At 39.3% G+C, this 19,789-nt stretch overlaps 1 protein-coding gene across 1 annotated transcript in view; it reads left to right on the forward strand.

Annotated features, from left to right (window-relative positions):
• Positions 1–19,789, forward strand: part of LOC104617417 — a gene marked incomplete at its 5' end in the record, with an annotated part of 46,211 nt that overhangs the window by 25,579 nt on the left and 843 nt on the right. The window lies entirely within an intron of this gene.

A 19,789-nucleotide genomic window follows, 5' to 3' on the forward strand; every position in this document is an offset into this window, starting at 1 on the left:
AGTTAGCACCTCTTACTTTCACAAAAGCAGGTGAAGGTTTACTTTGCAACCCTTACTTAATAATTACATTAGCTACAGCAGAACCAATATATTAGTCTTAGCTAAATTTGGATCTTTAGGGCTAAAAGTATGTGCATATAGCTTACCTAACACTATGTGTATGGTGTGCTTGCTGCATAAAAAAATTACTTTCTATGATGCATCCATTTGACTACCTCATCTACACACTGCCCACTACATGTCGCCACTAAGACTACCACTGACATACATATCCTTGGGCAGATTTGAATAGCTTCCTGTGTTTTAATTAACCTGTCAGAGGAAGCTTCTTTGTTTTCAACACTTAAATTTGTTGAAAATTTGAAAAAAAATTAAGCTTGTCCTAAAGTCTAAATTTAGCCCCACAGTGATGATAAATGTGAGGACCAATGACTTTTATAAGGGTTTTCAAACGCTCTCACAGTTGCAAAGATAAGAGGAAATGCAGACTACAGAGTAGCAGATCTGAGTAAAAAGTTTCCAGTTTATATAGTTGCTTTTCTGATTATAACTGCTTCTAAGCAGCTAATCTATTTACTTTAAAACTTCATCCAAGCTAGAATCACTGAATGGCAAACTTCTGTATTCTGCACCTTTTTAAAATTAAACTCTTCTGAGCAATGGGAGTGACAAGGAAAAGCTTACTAGACAAAGAGATTGTAATATATCTCTAAATAAAGTATTTCTAAATTGTTCTGCTGTTACAAATGTTACATTTTAGCTTTATTGTCTTTTATGAACATTGATTAAATTTCCACTTGAAGCTTGTGTTTTAAGAGTGGAAAACCATTCCAGAAGAATTTGGAATAGAAGGAACTAGCTGATCATTAAATATAAGGGACTATGCAATGAAGTCATCTGCAGTAATAACTCAATTAACCAGTGGTCCATTTAAATTCCGTGTTACTATTATAAACAAGAGTGATGCAATTCACAGTTGCCTGGACAGCTAGGATAAGATCAATTTTGTCTAACTGCCTAAAAGAAATTAGCTGTTTTGTTTAACCTAATGACCTAGATTCTTTGTGTAGGGTGACAGACACCTCCAAGGGACCCTTCATCCTATAGTGTATTTTACAATGGGATTAATAATCTTTTGGAACAGAGGACTGTTTTTAATTAGATGTCTAGCTTTTAAACTGTTAAATTGCATGAGACTAATTCCATTCTAAATTTAAAACAGAATTTCTTCTTAGTACAAACCAGTTGTTTTGAATTTGAATTGTCACGTTTTAAAAATCATGTTTATAACACTCGTGATGAATATTAATGAATCACTGTAAATTCTTGTAAAGTAGTCCTAAATTGTGCCATTCATTTCAATGGAAATATCATTTGGTAAATCTGTGCTAAAACCTAAAGCTGTCACTATAGATATCAGCCCTACTAACTGTTCCATGTCTGATTCTTTTAGAGAAAAACTCAGCTAGTAGCTTTATGCTGCACCTCAGACAGCCTTAGTGTTGTCTCTCTCATCTAGCTGCCACATTTCCCCGCCCCTCTCTGACTGCTTAGATATATAAGTAACAAATATCCAGATCCTGAAAATGTGGTGGTAGTATTAATCACATAATTTTACACTTGACTTTTTTGTAGTATATCTGATTACATTCTTTGTTTTGTAAGGTAAAATAATATATTTCATTAAGGAGCTGCAGAATTCAAGGCTTAAGAAATATACTAGGTCTTGAGTTTAGCATGTCTATACAATTGATTTGTAACTATTTCATTGGAAAAAAATAATTTGGTCTAATCACTTTTAGTGCATGAATTATATTCAGCCTGTAAACTCCTCATTATTCATACACAGAGGGATGTGTCCAATGATTAAGACCCCAAGGATTTGGTTGATAGAATAATCTGCATTTCTAAAGAAAAAATAAGCAGTAGGGTATTTAATTCTTTAAAAGAAAAGTTGTGATGCATGTCAAAGCATAATACTGACTCATAGTTTTAAAAACAGTATCTGCAAATTGCTTGTCCATCGGCTGGTTCACTCGTATATCTGTAATGTACAGTCTTGATCTAATAATTGCTAATTATGCAGTTGTTTATCAGCTCATTTGAAACATCCTGAAATTCAGTGTAGCTCAGCAAATTGCTGTGCTTAAGGCATTTTTACATTCTAGGAAATTATAATATCCCCAGAAGGCAAAGAATTAATAATAAAAATCCTCTTTTGTAAAAGATTATCATTGCAGAGCAAATGGAGCAGATCTTCCCTATCTTAGTGCATTTAATATTCTCATTTTTTTCTACGAAAGTTTGATGGAAAGACTATGTGGGGATCACTGTTTTATTAACTTGTTAAGAGACAAATTTACTGAACCAGTGCAGCATTTTGATTTCAGTGTCTGCTGTATGGAAAAGCAGCAATAGTAATGGACGACTTTTAGACATTTCCATATGGAAACTAGTTCATTCTTCAGAAGTTTCGTGATCTTGATTTATCTGTTCAGGCTGGCATTAAGGAGTTAATGATTAAAATTGCAAGGATGCTGTCTTGTTTATTACTTAGGAACTTTTCCTGCCTTCCAAATGATTTCTTTCTAATATGCCCACCCTTTTTGAATCCTTTATCATAAAAATCATAGAATCACAGAATGATTTAAGTTGGAAAAGACCCTTAAGATCATCGAGTCCAACCGTAAACCTAGCACTGCCAAGTCCACCACTAAACCATGTCCCTAAGCACCACGCCTGCACGTCTCTTAAGTACCTCCAGGGGTGGTGACTCCGCCACTTCCCTGGGCAGCCTGTTCCAGTGCTTCACAACCCTTTCAGTGAAGAAATTTTTCCTCTAAACCTTCCCTGGCACAACTTGAGGCTGTTTCCTCTTGTCCTATCACTTGTTACTTGGGAGAAGAGACTGACACCCACCTCACTGTAACCTCCTTTCAGGCAGTTGTAGAGAGTGAAGGTCTCCCCTCAGCCTCCTTTTCTTCAGACTAAACCCCAGCTCCCTCAGCCGCTCCTTGTAAGATTTGTGCTCTAGACACTTAACCAACTTCATTGCTCTTCTTTGGATACGCTCCAGCACCTCAGCATCCTTCTTGTAGGGAGGGGCCCAAAACTGAACACAGTATTTGAGGTGCGGCCTCTCCAGTGCCAAGTACAGGGGCACAATCACTTCCCTACTCCTGCTGGCCACACAGTTTCTGATACAAGCCAGGATGCTGTTGGCCTTCTTGGCCACCTGGGCACACTGCTGACTCATGTTCTGCTGGCTGTCATCCAACACCCCCAGGTCCTTTTCCACCGGGCAACTTTCCAGCCACTCCTCCCCAAGCCTGTAGCGTTGCGTGGGGTTATTGTGACCCAAGTGCAGGACCCGGCACTTGGCCTTATTAAACCTCATACAGTTGACCTCAGCCCATTGATCCAGCCTGTCCAGATCCCTCTGCAGAGCCCTCCTACCCTCCAGCAAATCAACACTCCCACTCAACTTGGTGTTGTCTGCAAACTTACTGAGGGAGCACTCGATCCCCTTGTCCAGATCAGTGGTAAGGAGAATAAACAGAACTGGCCCCAATACTGAGCCCTAGGGAACACCACTTGTGACCAGCTGCCAACTGGTTTTAATTCCATTCATCACAACACTTTGGGCCCAGCCATCCAGCCAGTTTTTTACCCAGCAAAGAGTACACGCATCCAGTGTGCTGTTCTCAGTATGATGTGGGAAATGCTATCAAAGCCTTTACTAAAGCCCAGGTAAACAACTATTAAAGTCTTAAAGACTGAGGCAAAGGCGGCATTAAGTACCTCAGCCTTTTCCTCATCCTTTGTCACTATGTTTCCTTCTGCATCCAATAAAGGATGGAGATTCTCCTTAGCCCTCCTTTTGTTGCTATCATATTTATAGAAACATTTATTGTCTTTTATGGCAGTAGCCAGATTAAGTTCTAGTTGGTCTTTGGCCCTTCTAATTTTCTCCCTGCATAAACTTACAACATCTTTGTAGTCCTCCTGAGTTGCCTGCCCCTTCTTCCAAAGGTCTTAAACTCTCCTTTTTTTTGACTGAGTTCCAGCCAAAGCTCCCTGTTCAGCTAGACGGGTCTTCTTCACTGCTGGCTGATCTTCCAGCACATGGGGACGGCCTGCTCCTACACCTTTAAGAATTCCTTCTTGAAGAATGTCCAGCTTTCTTGGATTCCTTTGCCCTTCAGGACTGCCTCCCAGGGGTCTCTGTCAACCAGGCTCCTAAACAGGCCAAAGTTTGCCCTCCAGAAGTCCAAGGTGGCAGTTCTGCTGACCCCCCTCCCTACCTGAGAATCGAAAACTAGTATCATTTCATGGTTGCTGTGCCCAAGATGGCCTCCAACTATCACATCACCAACAAATCCTTCTCTGTTTGCAAACAACAGGTCCAGCAGGGCACCTTCCCTAGTTGGCTCACTCACTGTGTCAGGAAGTTATCTTCCACACACTCCAGGAACCTCCTCCTACACTTTCCTCTCTGTTGTATTGTGTTTCCAGCAGACATCTGGTGAGTTGAAGTCCCCCATGAGAACAAGGGCTAGCGATTGTGAGACTTCTCCCAGCTGCTTATAGAATATTTCATCTGCCTCTTCATCCTGGTTGGGTGGTCTATAACAGACTCCCACCATGATATCTGCCTTGTTGACCTTTCACCTGATTCTTGCCCATAATCACTTGACCCTTTCACCACCATCATCAAGCTTTAAACAGTCAAAACACTCGCTAACATACAGAGCTACCCCATGCCTCTCCTTCCTTGCCTGTCCCTTCTGAAGAGTTTATAGCCATCCATAGCAGCACTCCAGCTGTGCGAGTCATCCTACCATGTTTCTGTGACTGCAATTGTATCACAGTTTTCCTGCTGCACAACGGCTTCCAGCTCCTCCTGTTTGTTGCCCATGCTGCGTGCATTGGTGTAGATTCACTTCCGTGAATTCACTTCAATAGCTGGGCTATTGATCCTGCCACCTTTTTGTGGGGAGAAGCCCTAATTCCTGTGTGACTCGTCAGGTGTTTCCATGATTTTTAACACTTCAACAACCCTTGCGCCTTTGCTGCCTCATGGATCTCCATCCACAGTTTCTTTCATTCTGTTGGAAGAAATATTCTGACTATTTCAGGTTTCAGGTTTAATAGGCAACAAACAGAAGTTAGAACAGTACATGCAGCACATTTTTGATCAGTTATCAAACATCATTCAACTGATCAAGCATGCAACCATCTCTGGAGTGGGGGAGCTTAATATATTTCTTAAAATCTGTCGTATAATACAGATGGCTTGATCTAATTGTCATTGTAGTTACAAACGTACAGAGGTAAAAATTAAAAGATATTCAATGAGGAGGAGAAAGGTAGCGGTCAAAATAAATTGAGTTGCTATCCTCTAGATACTTTTCTTGAAGTTGCTCACATCCATAACTGTACCTGTCTTCCAAGTTTTATTTTTTGCTTTATATTTCAGGGGGGAAAAAAATCTTGCTTCTTAATCTAGGAGTCCAATGCGGGGTTTATTTCCATTATTCATTTTGGCATTGCATGATTCAAGTATCAGATGAAAAAAAGATCTCAGAGAGCGTGCAGGCATCTGTGGTCCTTCATCCTACAAAGTGAGCGATCCATGTAGGCAAGGGCTGAAATCATAGCAACACAATTCAGAAACTAATTTTCATATATCTCCACTCTTACATTTTTGGACAAAAAAGTTTGTAAGTTTATTTCTCAGCTGACTGTGTTGATCTCTTAGGAGTCACAAGCTGATTTCTGCTAAGAAATCTTAATCATCTAGGAAAAGAGCCTTTGTTATTAGGAACATTAAGACTATACAGTTAAAGGAATTAATTACGGGGGTTTTTTTGGCCAAGACATCAGAAATATCTTCCCGAGACTTTTATCAAACCTAGAAACTGAAATGTTTTACCTCTGTAAGGTATATGTGATGCCTTATTTTCTATTAAAAGTCTCGGCATAGAGGAAAAGGATTTCTATGATGCATTTCATGCAGAAATTATTTACTGAACTAGGTGATGAAGAATCTGAACCACAGCTACTTGAAGCTCTTATCCTAAGTTTCAAAAATATGAATAATTCCTCCAGCAACATAAACAAATGTGGCATTTCCATGTCAGTAGAATTTACTTCTGACATAAATATAGATCAATATTTATTATTTTTATGTATATTATCAGCAAAGGAGTTTTAGAAGTAGCAGACTTGTATATTCTTCTGGATATACAGCTACTTTGTCGATGTGGACAGAACTGGGTCTGTAAAAGTATATAAAGTGGGTCTGTAATGTAAAACATAGTTTAGAAGAGTCTTATTGAGGGATGCATTAAAACAGCGTCTTTTACGTAAGCTCTCAGATATATTAAAGCAGTAACAATTATTCATCAGGTGATCTCAAAGCATTTCACAAAGGCAGGAAAATACTTTTTCTCTTCTAAAAAATGGAAGTATGAAATTCAGAGATTGATTTTATGAAGCATCAAGAACTGCAGTTGCTGAGAAACACAAAATCAGACACAAATGTCCTGCCTGACGCTTAAAGGAGACACCTGTCTTTACAGCACTGGGAGCTCTTGCAAAACTAAATAAAGCATAGCTCTATACATATTGTTGAAGCCAAGAGAAGTTGCCTAAGGATTTCCAGCAACTCAGTGGCAGAGCTAGCAATGGCATTCCTGCCCCTTCGTACTTTACGTGTCCTTTCCCCTAGACCACCACTTCATCAATGCCTGAAATGTGAAATTGTCGTTGTTTGTCCTATATCAGCATTAAAATAAAAGATAAAGAGAACTGAATATGAAGCGGTGGTTCATCTGAGGAACGCTGACAGGATGTGCCATAGGGAAGTGAGCCAGAAGTGCTTTATGACACGTTCAGAACTTGGAGACTGAATTACAGTTTTAGTAATCATCGGTTCCCCTTCTTCTCTGTCATTTCTTTGTTAATATATTGCACAGAGAGACTTATGGTACAAGTTTTATAAGCTTGCAATAAAAATATAACAACTGTTGTATTAAATTATTTAAGTTGTAAACCATTGTAAAAAGCAGAAAAAGTTATATCGGTATGGAACCAGAAAAATTATTATGATAGAGTATAAAATATATTGTGCTGATTACTACAGAATTTTTGCCCAGTTTAGCATATTGTAAATCTTCAGTTGGCCTTAAGAATGCAACTGCGAGTAGATTTTTCTAAAGGACTGTGGCAAGTGGTTTAAGAAAAACGCAGCAAAAATTGGACTTATAATTTAAAAGCGAATCAGCAAAAATGTGACAGTGAACAAAAAATATCGAAAAGGTTAAAGGGATGGTGGCAAAGCAAAGGATCAATGAATTTAAAACTTCCACATTTCCCCTGAGAGAAAGCTAGAATTCTGGAGGAATAAATAACCAACTTTTATATTTTAAGCAAGTAGATTTTTACTTAATTCTTTCATGTTATCCTCTACCAAAAAGAGAGGTGGCGGTAACTTTGAATCTGGCTGTGTTGATGTCAGTAGCATTTGAAAGTGCTACATTTACCTAAATGGGTTGCTGAAATCACAAATGGAAACATCTGCAGAAGGACACATATATTTAGCATGAAGTTCTGACTATACATTATAAGATCCACTTAGTTTTAGCTTCTTCTGCCTCTTTGCTCTTGGTAAGTCAGAAACGAAACTGATTGGATGATGATGATGATGATGATGATGATTATCACATCTTCATGTTTCACCTTTTTGTCTTACCAGAATTTTCTGTCTTTAATGACCCTAAGTGTGCTTTTGGCAGGTTGCAGATGAGTTTTCTTTGCCCTGCAAAGTGATTTGGCAGAAGTTCAGCTAGGCTGAGCATAGTTTGTTGCCTTCCTTTCCACCTACATGTGCTTTCTGCAAAAGAGAAAAAAAGGTGATGGCCTGATTCTGACGAGTCTTCCAAACAGTGGTGTAATTGAAATATACCTTGAAAGAGAAGCCTTTTACTAAAAAAAATGCCTACTCATTCAGCTAATGTATCATAGAAAACACTGGTGAGACCGCTCCGGCGATGGTGCTCCAGGAGAAGAGCGGCTCTCTGTGAACAGATGTCGGTGGCTTTCTGTAGCCTGTCCTTCTCGCTGCCGCGTTCCGCAGTGCAGCGGGTATGATACTCCCCGACAAGTTAAGGCCCACAGCACAAAGTATCAGTGTTGACCAGAGAGAGGCCTGCGTGAGCATCTTTGCTTTGCTTTAAAACTGACATGTCTTCTTGAACAATTTATTTCCCTCTAGCAGTACTGCAACATTGTTAGAACCAGATCTCGTACCGCAGATCACATCTTTAAAACAGGAGGCACAAGGATAAATCAAAAGCATGTTTCGCTCTGACTTATAGGTCGGCCTTCTGTTTCTGGGAGAGAAAAAGGTCACCCTTCCATCACTCGCACGTCATGTTTCTTAAAAGTGGTTAAAGCATCGCAACCGTTTTCCTTCTGAGCATTTTCAAGTTCATTAATCCAGTATCTCTTTGAGCTAACGTAGGTTTGGTGGAGATGTGGCTTAAGGCTCCAGGACCAGAAATTCCTGTCGGAAGAGACCGTAGTTCAAGCAGAGGAACCGTCGATGCTCCTGGCTGACTGGCCGCCTGTGGCTGCTGGCCCACCTGGGGGGTCTGGGAACTGGCCCACCTGGGGGGACCCGGAACCCCTAAGCAACAGGCCAAATCCAGGCAGCTTTCCCACGCACTGCTGGGCTGTGCTGTGTGCTGCGCCTGTCACCCATGTGGCTATACATCACAAAACGTACGAGAGTTACGGAAGGCAGTGCAGTTTGTATAATTCTAAAAGGCTTTCTCCAAAAGTTTTTTTTCAAAAACAGGTGCTTATGCCCATGTATTTTGGTGAAGAAACAGTCGTCTTTTTTTTTTTGTATATATATTTGTGTAGTAATTTAACTTTGCTGCAGCCTTTTGTGATACCCTGTGGTATAAAATATGTAATAATGTTTATCAAGCAATCGTAAGACAGTTGGGTGTATAGCCCCTTGACAGATAGGACACGCTATTTTGGCATAGAGCCCACGTGTAACTTTCAAATGTCCTGTAAACCACCCCAGCTGTTGATGGTGGAAGAATGGCAGGGCTCACCCTTGAGCAATGAAGCTGTTTGACAACAGAGCAAGTGGAACATGTGCAGCAGGGCTCTTCTGGGACTGTCGTTTTAAGTTTCAGTTCCAAATGCAGTGCGAGCAAAAGGAAAATTCAGTTCTTGGCCACTGTACTGTTGTTCTTAGGTGTGCTCACTCTGGTGTGCTCTCAAGAGGAAGAAAAGTTGTATGGTAGGCCAGAATTTGAGGTCTGTTGTTGGCTTTTCCACAAATTACTTTAACAAATCACGTTATTTTAGCAGTTTTCTGTGACTCAGTTTGCTACCTGTCCTACTTTCCTTTTTCAGCTCTCTATTTTTTTGTATTGATGGTAAACTCTTTGTGGTAGAGCTTGTCTGTTTTTTAGTGTTTATTCAGTTCCTGATAAAATGACACGTAAGGCTTGCTGAAGGCTTTTATAAATTATGCTGTTAATAACTTCAAGTTAGAGCAAAAATGACTTGCAGCTCACATCACTATGTGGCCAAGTTTCAGACCCTTTTTCTTTCATTTTGCTGTCACTTGACACAGTTGAATGACGCTCCCAGTCTCCTATTCCCAAATCTGTAACAAACTATGAGCTCACATTACACAGGAAGCAATAGCACTGAGATTTATTTGTCATCCTTGGAGGCCATGAAGAGGAACAAAAGACTTTCATCTCTCTCCTTTTCTTCCTTGACTGTAGGGAATAAGAGGGTACAGATATCTTGGGTCTGTGCCATACAGGATAAAAATCCAATTAATGTAAATCTGCCAGATCAAGGGGAGGTAGTTGTATGGCTACCAAGAGCCCACAGACTGCTGTGTGGACCATCAGCAACCTCCAGCAGCACAATTGCCCCATTAAAACAGAAGCTGGTTTTTGTTCCACCTCTAAATACTGATCTACCCCTTCTTTTTACCCACCTAATTCAGCATAAGTTGTCAGATGCAGTAGTAATGAAATTTTAGTTATTTGTAGACTCACTCTAAGATTAGATCAGTGACCTCAGGACAAAAGGCAGTGAATGCCACGACAACTCTTTGTTACCTCTTCCAGGCAGCTTTGATTAAACTGTTCTGTGAAGCCAGTCCTGGATCAATACGAATGATCTTCATCAACCCAATAATTTATTTAACATGTTTGGTGCACTTTTATCTGCTTTTGTTACGATAAGTTGTTTACATTAGTGCAGCAGATTGATTTAAAGTTTCGGATGGCTCTTTAAAATGGTAATCATCTAGAAATAACTTCATTAGTTTGCACATGATACTATATATAAATATGTAATGTTGTGTGCAAGCTCCTCAGCAGGTGTAAATTAGCATAGCTACAATTTGCAGCAGTTGAGAATCTGATCTAGATACTGAAAATGCTTATTCCACCAGGATTATTTTAAATGATCACAGCTTAACTTGATATATATGTGATCTTCTCCATACCTGATCTAAAGATGCTTACCACAGTCATTTTGAAACCAGCAGATGTATGCAGTGTCCACTAGTTGTATAAACATCTCTTCATGGTCAGGCCTTTTGGGTGCACTGTGTCCAATAAGATATTTCTTAAACCCATCAGTTTCGGAGACTATTTTGCACACTTGAATAAGCGAACAAATGTGGAAGCTGTACCAAACATCTCATCTGGGGATGTCAAAGCACTTAACAAACATTGTTACAACCAGGTCCATGTGTAACCACTAAAGGACATATTTGCTTCAGTATGTCTGATGACAGCTTCTTAAAAATACACTTAAGTGAATTTAACACTTGTGAAAGGTGCCAGATTGGCAGGCCCTGGAGATAAAGTTCTTGAATTACCAACAGGCACAGCCGAGCTTCCCACACACACTGCCCCACCAGTGTCCCCAAACCTACCTGGAGGGCACGGCGACCAACTGTCCTACAGCTTGCAAATCTGTGCCATCTCGTGCTCTTGGACTATGGGCCAAGAGTCAGTAGCTGTAATGTGACCTAAAGGTGAAAAAGCGAGTTTCATAATTACTGCACAGGTGCTGTTGCAGTTGATCATTTTCACACCAAGTTTTCAATTAATCTGGAAAAGAAAAATCGAGAAAGTGCACATTTACCTCATTTTGCATACAACAAAAAACACGTATGTGAGCCTTTAGTGAATCCTGCGTTTTTTTCCGTCCACATAGGCACTTTCAGATGACTATATGAGCAAACAAGTGCGTACACATACGGTGAAGTATATTCTTAGATGCCTCTTGAAAAATACTGTTTCGTATGTTTGTAATATCTGTCTCCATTCGTAAGTCATCCCTGCTTGGTGTCATTACAGCCCATCCTCCCCAGAGATTCTGAACACAGCTGGCATACAAGTTCAATAACCATCCACCCTGTAAAAAGACTGGGTCGTTACAAGGTTGAAAGATAGCACTCAGCGAAAACAGGCTCATGATCTTTGCACTCTGTCATGGTTTTAGAAAAAGCAAAAGCTCTTCCCCGAGAGCTTGTACTCAGATAGTTCAGTTCTCTGTTCTCTTTGAGATTATATTTAGAGCTCACTGTGAGTACTGGAAGGGCATGCTTACGTGTTTCTTTATTTAGTGCAGAAGGTTAATGACATTTTAAACAAAAGTGTACATTTATAACCTTTTATAGGCCGATTCTCAACCTGTATATAGGACATGGCTAAAAACAGAACATTGGAAAACACAAAGCAACGAGTTTTCATGCTCTGCTATTTTCTAAACTATAGCTGGCAGCTTGAAAGAATTACTATGGAAGCTAAATCTTAATTCTTTCTACTGAGACACAGCCATAACTAATGTGCAGAGGAGCCCAGCAACATTTGTTTATCTTTAAGAGAGTCACATTTCCTTCTGCAACTTGCCATTGATACGCGTGATAACATACTGTGGAAGGTAACGTCTGTATATCCAGAGGGGGTTAGGTGGTGTATAATTGTCTTAGGGATGGCATTTGGGATTGAAATTTAATTGTTATAACTAACAGTATAAAGCCTCATTTGATGATTATGATTGCCTGACTTGCTTACCTCCTCAGCATTCCTGGTGCCTGTCACACTGTACAGCTTTAGGAAGAGTCCATATCAGCCTTCAAACTAAGCTGAAGTTTAGGTTTCAAAATTTGGGAGGAAGTTCAGGAGAGAATGTGTACTTGGGAGAGGATGTTTTAAGATCGTAGTATCCATGAACTCTGCTTGAATATCTTACCTCATCCAGCCTAAGTTCTCCTGTGCAGGCTGTCTGCTGGAAAAGAGATGAACCGTTTTAGGTCACTTTCTCCTTCACAGGTTTGTTCTCTTTACTATGTGGTTTCAATATCCAATGTATCAGGTTTTGTTTTGGGCTGGGTTTTTTGTCTGCTTGTATTTGCATAGTACCCCAATGGCATTTTCATTTAATTCATTTTATTACATAGTTCCTAATTTTAACTATATCATGTTATAAATTCTGCTTCAATATGCTACTTTATTACCTGCAAGTACTACTAAGTCTTTTTTTATCAACGACCTTTTTAAGATTTTTGAGCTAGTAGCTGGCCTTTTCCTTGCAGAAAGGCAAAGGGCTTTTCTCATCTGCTAATAAGAGGGGAGGAGGGGAATGCCAGGGACCTTCTCTTACAGAATGACAATACTCCACTCCCAGAAAAATGCAGAGGAAGGGAAATAGATGTTTACCTGGTTTTCCTAAGATGTACAGTGTACTTGGGCACAACTGAAAACATTATTTAGAAGCAAAAGCTTCCTAAAGTTTACTTACCCCATTCTGAAGCTCCAAGGATGTGTCTCAATTCATTAGTTTGAAAAGTCTTTATAGATGTGAAGTATTATTTTTAATTTTGTTTAGAGAAGGCCAGAAATTCAAATTCCATATTAGTGAAGGAAAGGAGAGAGTTTCTTCCATGACTGAGTTAAACAGAAGCCTTCAGGAGAATAAAAAGGGGCTGGTTCATTCTCATCTTCATGTAACTTGAATTACAGGGTTTAGTAAGTGAAACGGATCATAAGCTAAACCCTGCAGAGTCCAGAAAGCTCTAATTAACGCCCACAGTGAGTAACTTTTCTGAAATTGGTCTTTAATCAAACTTTGCTCTGAAAACAAAACAAGATATCGTGGCAGCTTGATAAAAGAGATGCATTGCCAAGGCTGACAGGCCCACAATCAAACCAGCACTAAAAATAACTGTTTTGTCTACTAATTTTCTTTCAGATGCTAAAAAAAAAACATTAGCTACAGTCTAAAAGAACTTCCATAGTTACTCAGCCAAGTGACTCAGCTCTAGAAAAGTGAGGTTCCTGTAAATGTTAATGCCCTCTCTGATTATGAGTGAGCCCTCCTATCTTCCCACACCCTCCTGTTGAAGCAGAGGAAGAGCAGAGAGGTTGGTGAGGCTGGGAGGGGAAGAGGCAAATTCTGGATTCTTTCAGAGCTGGTCATTTGAGGCCAGCTGTCCCTCTCCTCTGGCTGCTGGTGGTGCAGAGCTCAGGCATCCTCACTGACTAACTAGTTTGGATTAAGATAAGCCAATCGCTCATCTTTCTTGTATCTGCCATGAACAGTAAGGTCCATGGCTGCTACCTTGCACACTCGCAACTTCTCCTCACTAATTCAGAGAGCAGGAGTTATCAGTAAGGCACGCAGGGAAGCATAGCTCATTTTCCTCTTCTTCCTCTTCCTCTGCTCAGCTGTAGAAGGAGTTGGTCTGACTCCTGTGGGTACCCATCCAAGTCTACAGCAACTTTCATTATGTTAATGAAAACATAATGAAGATGTATAAAAAACATTGCAAGAATGTTTTTTGGGGTTCGGTATAGATTCCAAAGGGACAAGTTCACTGCACAAACAGGACTAATAGTAAAATATAATAAAACTGTAGTCTTCCCTTTACAGCAGATTTTTATCTCAGTACAGGAAAGACATGGACCTGTTGGAGCAGGTCCAAAGGAGGCCACAAAAATGGTCAGGGGGCTGGAACACCTCTCTTATGAAGATAGGTGGAGAGAGTTGGGGTTGTTCATCCTGGAGAAGAGAAGGCTCCAGGGAGACCTTATTACCGCCTTCCAATACTTAAAGGGGGCTTATAAGAAAGATGAGGACAGACTTTTTAGGAGGGCCTGTTGCAATAGGACAAGGGGTAATGGTTTTAAACTAAGGAAGGGTGGATTCAGATTGGATCCACCTGGATAAGGAAGAAATTTTTTTATGATGAGAGTAGTGAAACACTGGCACAGGTTGCCCAGAGAGGTGGTAGATGCCCCATTCCTGGAAACATTCAAGGTCAGGTTGGATGGGGCTCTGATCAACCTCATTTGGTTGAAGATGTCCCTGCTTATTACAGGGAGGGTTGGACTAGATGACCTTTAAAGGTCCCTTCCAACCCAAACCATTCTATGTATTCATTTGGTGAGTGGTCTGCGGGGTGAAGTGTTACCCTGTTTTCTGTGTATCTGTGCCTACAGCTCAAAATATTTTGTGACCAAAATGACAGAGTCCTATCAGTCTGGATCCTAATAAACATATCCTTCACAGAAGAGGTTGCAATCATCTGAAATGGTTCTTTGGTGTTAGGGACAAACTGAAAGAGAATGGCTAACATTGACTTTAGTGGTTCCAGCCCAGGCTGTATTTTCATCTGTTATGTGATTGCTTGAAAAAGGCATTTTCATTGTTACAACTAAAACAGTGTGGTGCAAGAAGCCCTTCGGTATAGATGGGTCCATAAATGCAAGACAAACTGGAATGAAATGTGACGAATCCTTGAAGATAGATTTTTATGAAAGAATTGTTTGCAAATACAGACTTGTGCAGATCTGAGTGGCTGTTTTGGCATCTGAACAGGCATGTGTTTGTAGAGACCCGAGTTCCAAATGCAACTTCAATTCCCTCTGTAATTTCTTCTTTTTTAATTTTGGGGTATGTGTACTTTACAAATAAGCCTGAAGCAGTAAATTTAGGGTTTTTTTGAAGTCTAAATTATGCCAGTTACTTTTTAATTTTTTTTTAAACAAATGTCATTATGTATTTACCATGCAACAGGAAAACTCATTCATCAGTTGTTGACTTTGAAAGGACAGAAATCTAGACACAACTTAAGAAATTTTCACAACACAGAATTTAGATTTAAAAGATTTAGATTTTGAAAGTTATGCAGCAAAGAACACAAATTCTTTTATTGTCATAGTTTCAAAGAGTGGCTTAGGTAATCACAGGTTTAAAGCAGTTTCAGAGCCTTATCCGAATACATATTGGTCATTAGTCTCATATTATCATGGCAACAGACTTGCCTTGCAATTCAAAGAAGCTGCTTAACTTGTATTCAGATAAATATCCCAGGCCAGCGTAATTGAGGCGCATCATCAGTATTGCATGAAGGCGCTTGCATCACCTCTAGAGCTGTGCCTAATCTGGTCTGACAAAAAGTGCCACAGAACTCCCCTTTTTAGCAGTCCTTAAAAAAACTCAATTACACCCTGACCATCATTAGATGTATGCAAGTCATCACTATCCAGATATTATAAATAAGTAGGCAAAGACAGACTGTAACTCAGTCAAAATCAGAAGGACCAAGGGAAATTGGTACAATAATCAGGCTAAATAATCAGGAGTGGTTGGCTTCCAAAGGAAGTTCCATTTCCATCCTCCTAAGTTTATTGTTGATTTCCCTTTTTGTGCATATGAATGTTTCCCACTTGAAAAAAAAATCAAGACTGACTTCAAATTTTATCATTTTGGAAGTAATTTATAAAAGCATTTAGTAACATTGGCCAGTTTGCCCTGGAACTGGTAGGGTCTTAGTAATTTTGAAGATCTAGCTGATATGTTTTCAAAATGGAAACACAATTATTTGCAAGATATTGCCTCCATTTTTTCTGTGGGCAGAGCAATTTTGAAAACCTGGTCCCTTATCAGGGAGATGACCATCATGAAATAATGTCATCACGAATAGTATAGAACACTATATGAAAAGCCAAGTATTGGAATGTGCAATATGTCCACGTTGCTGTAATTTAAAATCTTCACAGCTGCAGCAAAAAATCAGCACAAAATCATATTTTGCAAAGTGACTCGCTTTTCTATTTCAATGGTATATTTTTGTTTACTATGCTTGATTTTATTTTGGACAGAAAGGTATTAATTAAAATGAAGCAAATAAATTGTACAGGTTTTGTTTTAAAATCTTATATTCCACTATGTCATTTTATGTTATCTTAAGTAAACGTGTGGGAAAAACCTTGAACTTGTAAAAACAGGTAGTTTTCTAAAGGCACATTTTCCTTCCTTGCTACGGTTGTAAACCACAGAGAGAGTCAGCTGGATGTGTAAGAAAGGGAGGGGAAGACCTCCAGTTCCTCGTGTTTCACCTTTTCATTGCACTGCCTGATCATTCAAGGCAGAGGCTTGTTCCAGAGAGCTTTAATTAAACTATGCTGTGAAACTGTATATAGATCAATGGAAATGATCCATAACAAGAGGCTAATCATGTATTTAACAGTGTTCCGTCCAGTTCAATCACCTTCTACCATTTCTGTGGCTTTACATTCATGTGGCAAAGCCCTGAATGTGTATATGTATTTTTTAATCCATCTCATTAGTGACCATATGCTTTGGCTTCAAGGGAGACAAGAACTGTCTGCAATCTGCCAGGGATTTAGGGACATCAATAATTTGTGAATAGTCATGTTGGTACTGGTCGAAGGGTTAAGTGTTCTGCACACCAGGGGCACATCTTTTGGGACTGGAACTCTTAGTCAACTGTTAGGAACCTGATCCCCTGTGACGCATCTTTTCAAAGTACATGCCGCGTGTCAGATCTCCGCAGCTGAAGCAATGGAGCTTTATTAGCTCAGGGATTTAAAAACCTGCTCTAAGCAATGTAACAATATCTTTTGGTTAAAAAGTGAAGGAAAGATAGTAGTTGTAATATGAAAGTGATTTTTTATGTACTGGGTTAAATGTGATCTTCCTTTTTGTTACCATTTTCCTTTTCAATATGAGCTATTAGATTACTCCTCCCCTGCAAATATCCAGTGAAGCAAGACTACGGCAGCAATAATGGAGACCTGATTTTGGAAACTACATAAGTAGATTCTGCGGCCTCACCTGCTGCCTAAATTCTGCTGAAGGCAATGACAGCACAGATGTAAAAATCATCTTCCTAATCATTTGGAATGACCCTTCAGGGGCTCCTGGCACATTGTTTTATCTACTTAGTGTGAAAAGCACCTTTAAAAACAATAGCTTACACTGTTAGATTGTGCCATGTTATATGGAAGGGCTGCTAAGGCAGTGTAAGAGATCATCAAACTACTGATCTTGGTATCCAGTCCTTACAGAGGAATGGCAGAAATAGATTGTAATGACAGAATTTTTGGTGAGAGAGGGAAACGCTTTGAATTATTTTTGTTCATTTTAAGTTTTGGTTATGTCCAGATCCCTCAGCTGTACCCAGGTGAACAGAAAAATGCATAGCGGTGCAGAAAGAAACTCCATATAGAATCTGTGCCCTGAACTTCTGCTGATCAGTTGGGATTAGTGGGGATCCATCTTACCGGATGAAGACTGCCTGCTTTCAGCAAATTTCATGTAGTAATATTAATTAACGTGGACTGTCACAGGAAATGAAAACATACACCATACACACCACTTACTTGCTGCTTGCTAATCAGCTGGTTTTGTTTGTACTTTGATAAACATTCTGTATCAGGGCAAATTAAATAACCTTAAGACTGATATCAATCATATATAGCTTCTGTTAAACTTCCAGTAAGTTCTGTTAAGCTCCAGTAACCACACTCACTGTAACCCTCTGTCCTTTACTTGTTTTCATTTTTAAGATCAACTTTTAGAAGTATGGCATGCAACTGAGCAAACACTTCTGTAAGTGATACAAAGTAAAGAAATTTTTTAAATCTTAAGTGTATTTGAACAAAGCTCCAGAAAACTCTCATAGTCTTGACTGAGGCTCTTATTTATCCAAAAGCATAATTTGCAGGAGTGAAAAAGATAAGGATTGTGTCTTTATTAGTGTCCTGTCATTAAAAATATACAATTAGTATTGGAGGATATAGAGGATCTTATTTATAGCAGGTAAAATATATAGCTGTCAGTTTTTGCATTGTGTCAGTTATGATTACATAGTCTGGCACAGATTTACTAATTGTACATTGTCTTCTGTGGGACCTTAGAGTACAATTTTATTGTTTTAGAAGACCCAGTCTCTTTTCAGGGGGAATTTGCATGAGCAGAATTTTATCCACAATTTTTAAATGTATAAAGACGCACATCTAAGGTAGAATGGCTTCGTATCGAACTATTTGAGTTAGAAGTATAATAAAACATTTAGAGGTATATGGCTCAGATTTTCATCCACATCTCAGCTATGTGTGTAGGCTTTGCTGCAGCATTTTGCACTTGCAATAGAAAAGGTTGTGGTCTTTGGAAAGATGGCTCTTTCTGGCTGCCAACTAAGTCCACTAGGGCGTGTTCAAATGTAAATACTGACCGCTATTTTGGCCACCTCATGAAAACACAAGAATGGAGTTATATTTCCAGATAGCCCCACTTTCAAATTCTCCCTTTGAAAGTAATACCTGGTTTTGTTATGGTATTTCTTAGCACTTTTCACAGCTTTTAAGCCTGTGAAAAAGCTAAAGACTGAAATTATATTTTCACAATTTTAATTGAGGAAAAAAGGAAATGTGTGATTTTTGAAGTGACTCGCCCTTACCCACTTCCACTTAATGCCTTCTGAGACAGCATAGCTATAAAGTTTTCTGAAACCAAAGTTAAGAATAAAAATGTTAGCTGGTGCTTAATTATCGGGTCACTGCTGAATATCTGCAATACAAAGACTGAGGCCCTTTTTACACACAACATGAAGAAGCCCTTGACCTTTGAGGTGAATGTTGATCTTTGGCTCACCCCTGTCTGTTTTCACCTCTAATGTCAATGATGTTAACAAAAAAGAAGTCAGCAGAATTTCAGGAGACTGGTACTGTCTTTGCAATCTTTTATAGGTAGCATTGCCATTGTTAAATTAATTTATTCTACTGCTGCCAGGTAACAAGGGAGAAGAGTTTTGGCTTCAGTGAATACAATAGCAAAATTCCTGTTTTATCCTAAATGAGGTAACACTTTGACTGAACTGCCTATTTGCAGCTTCACAGGCAGTGACACAAAAAAAAAGCTCTGACAGTCTTCAAGTTCTGCCCTCTTTACACCCTCTCTAGCCAAGATTGCTTAGTGTTCTAAAGAATTGCCATAATCAGCAAAGCTGCGCACAAATAACTTATTGAAACCAAAACCCATGCCAGCCATACCTTACCATTAAGAAACTGTCTTTTGAAAGGTCATTTGAGGATTTTCGGTAGTCTCCTTTAAGCGTTCTGTGTGGCTGGGTTTCTAGCATGTCCACTGAGGCGGCAACACGACCGGAAATGTCTTGATGCCAAGTTTAAATTTTCCATTCTTTAGTTTTCTTCCATATTCTCCTAATTAGATCTTCTCCATTACTAATTCCGTTCCCATAATGGACTTTAAATTTACAAACTTCTGCCACACATACCAGTCCCTTTAGAGCTCTTTATAGCCAGACTCTGTATTTTTAGCAGTTTGAATCTCTCTATAATTCCAGATATGCAGTCATATATGTTGCCATCCCTGGACTTCTTCCATTATATCTTCA

Source organism: Phaethon lepturus, unplaced genomic scaffold (genome assembly GCF_000687285.1).
Source record: "Phaethon lepturus isolate BGI_N335 unplaced genomic scaffold, ASM68728v1 scaffold4782, whole genome shotgun sequence".
NCBI classification, from domain to species: Eukaryota; Metazoa; Chordata; class Aves; order Phaethontiformes; family Phaethontidae; genus Phaethon; species Phaethon lepturus.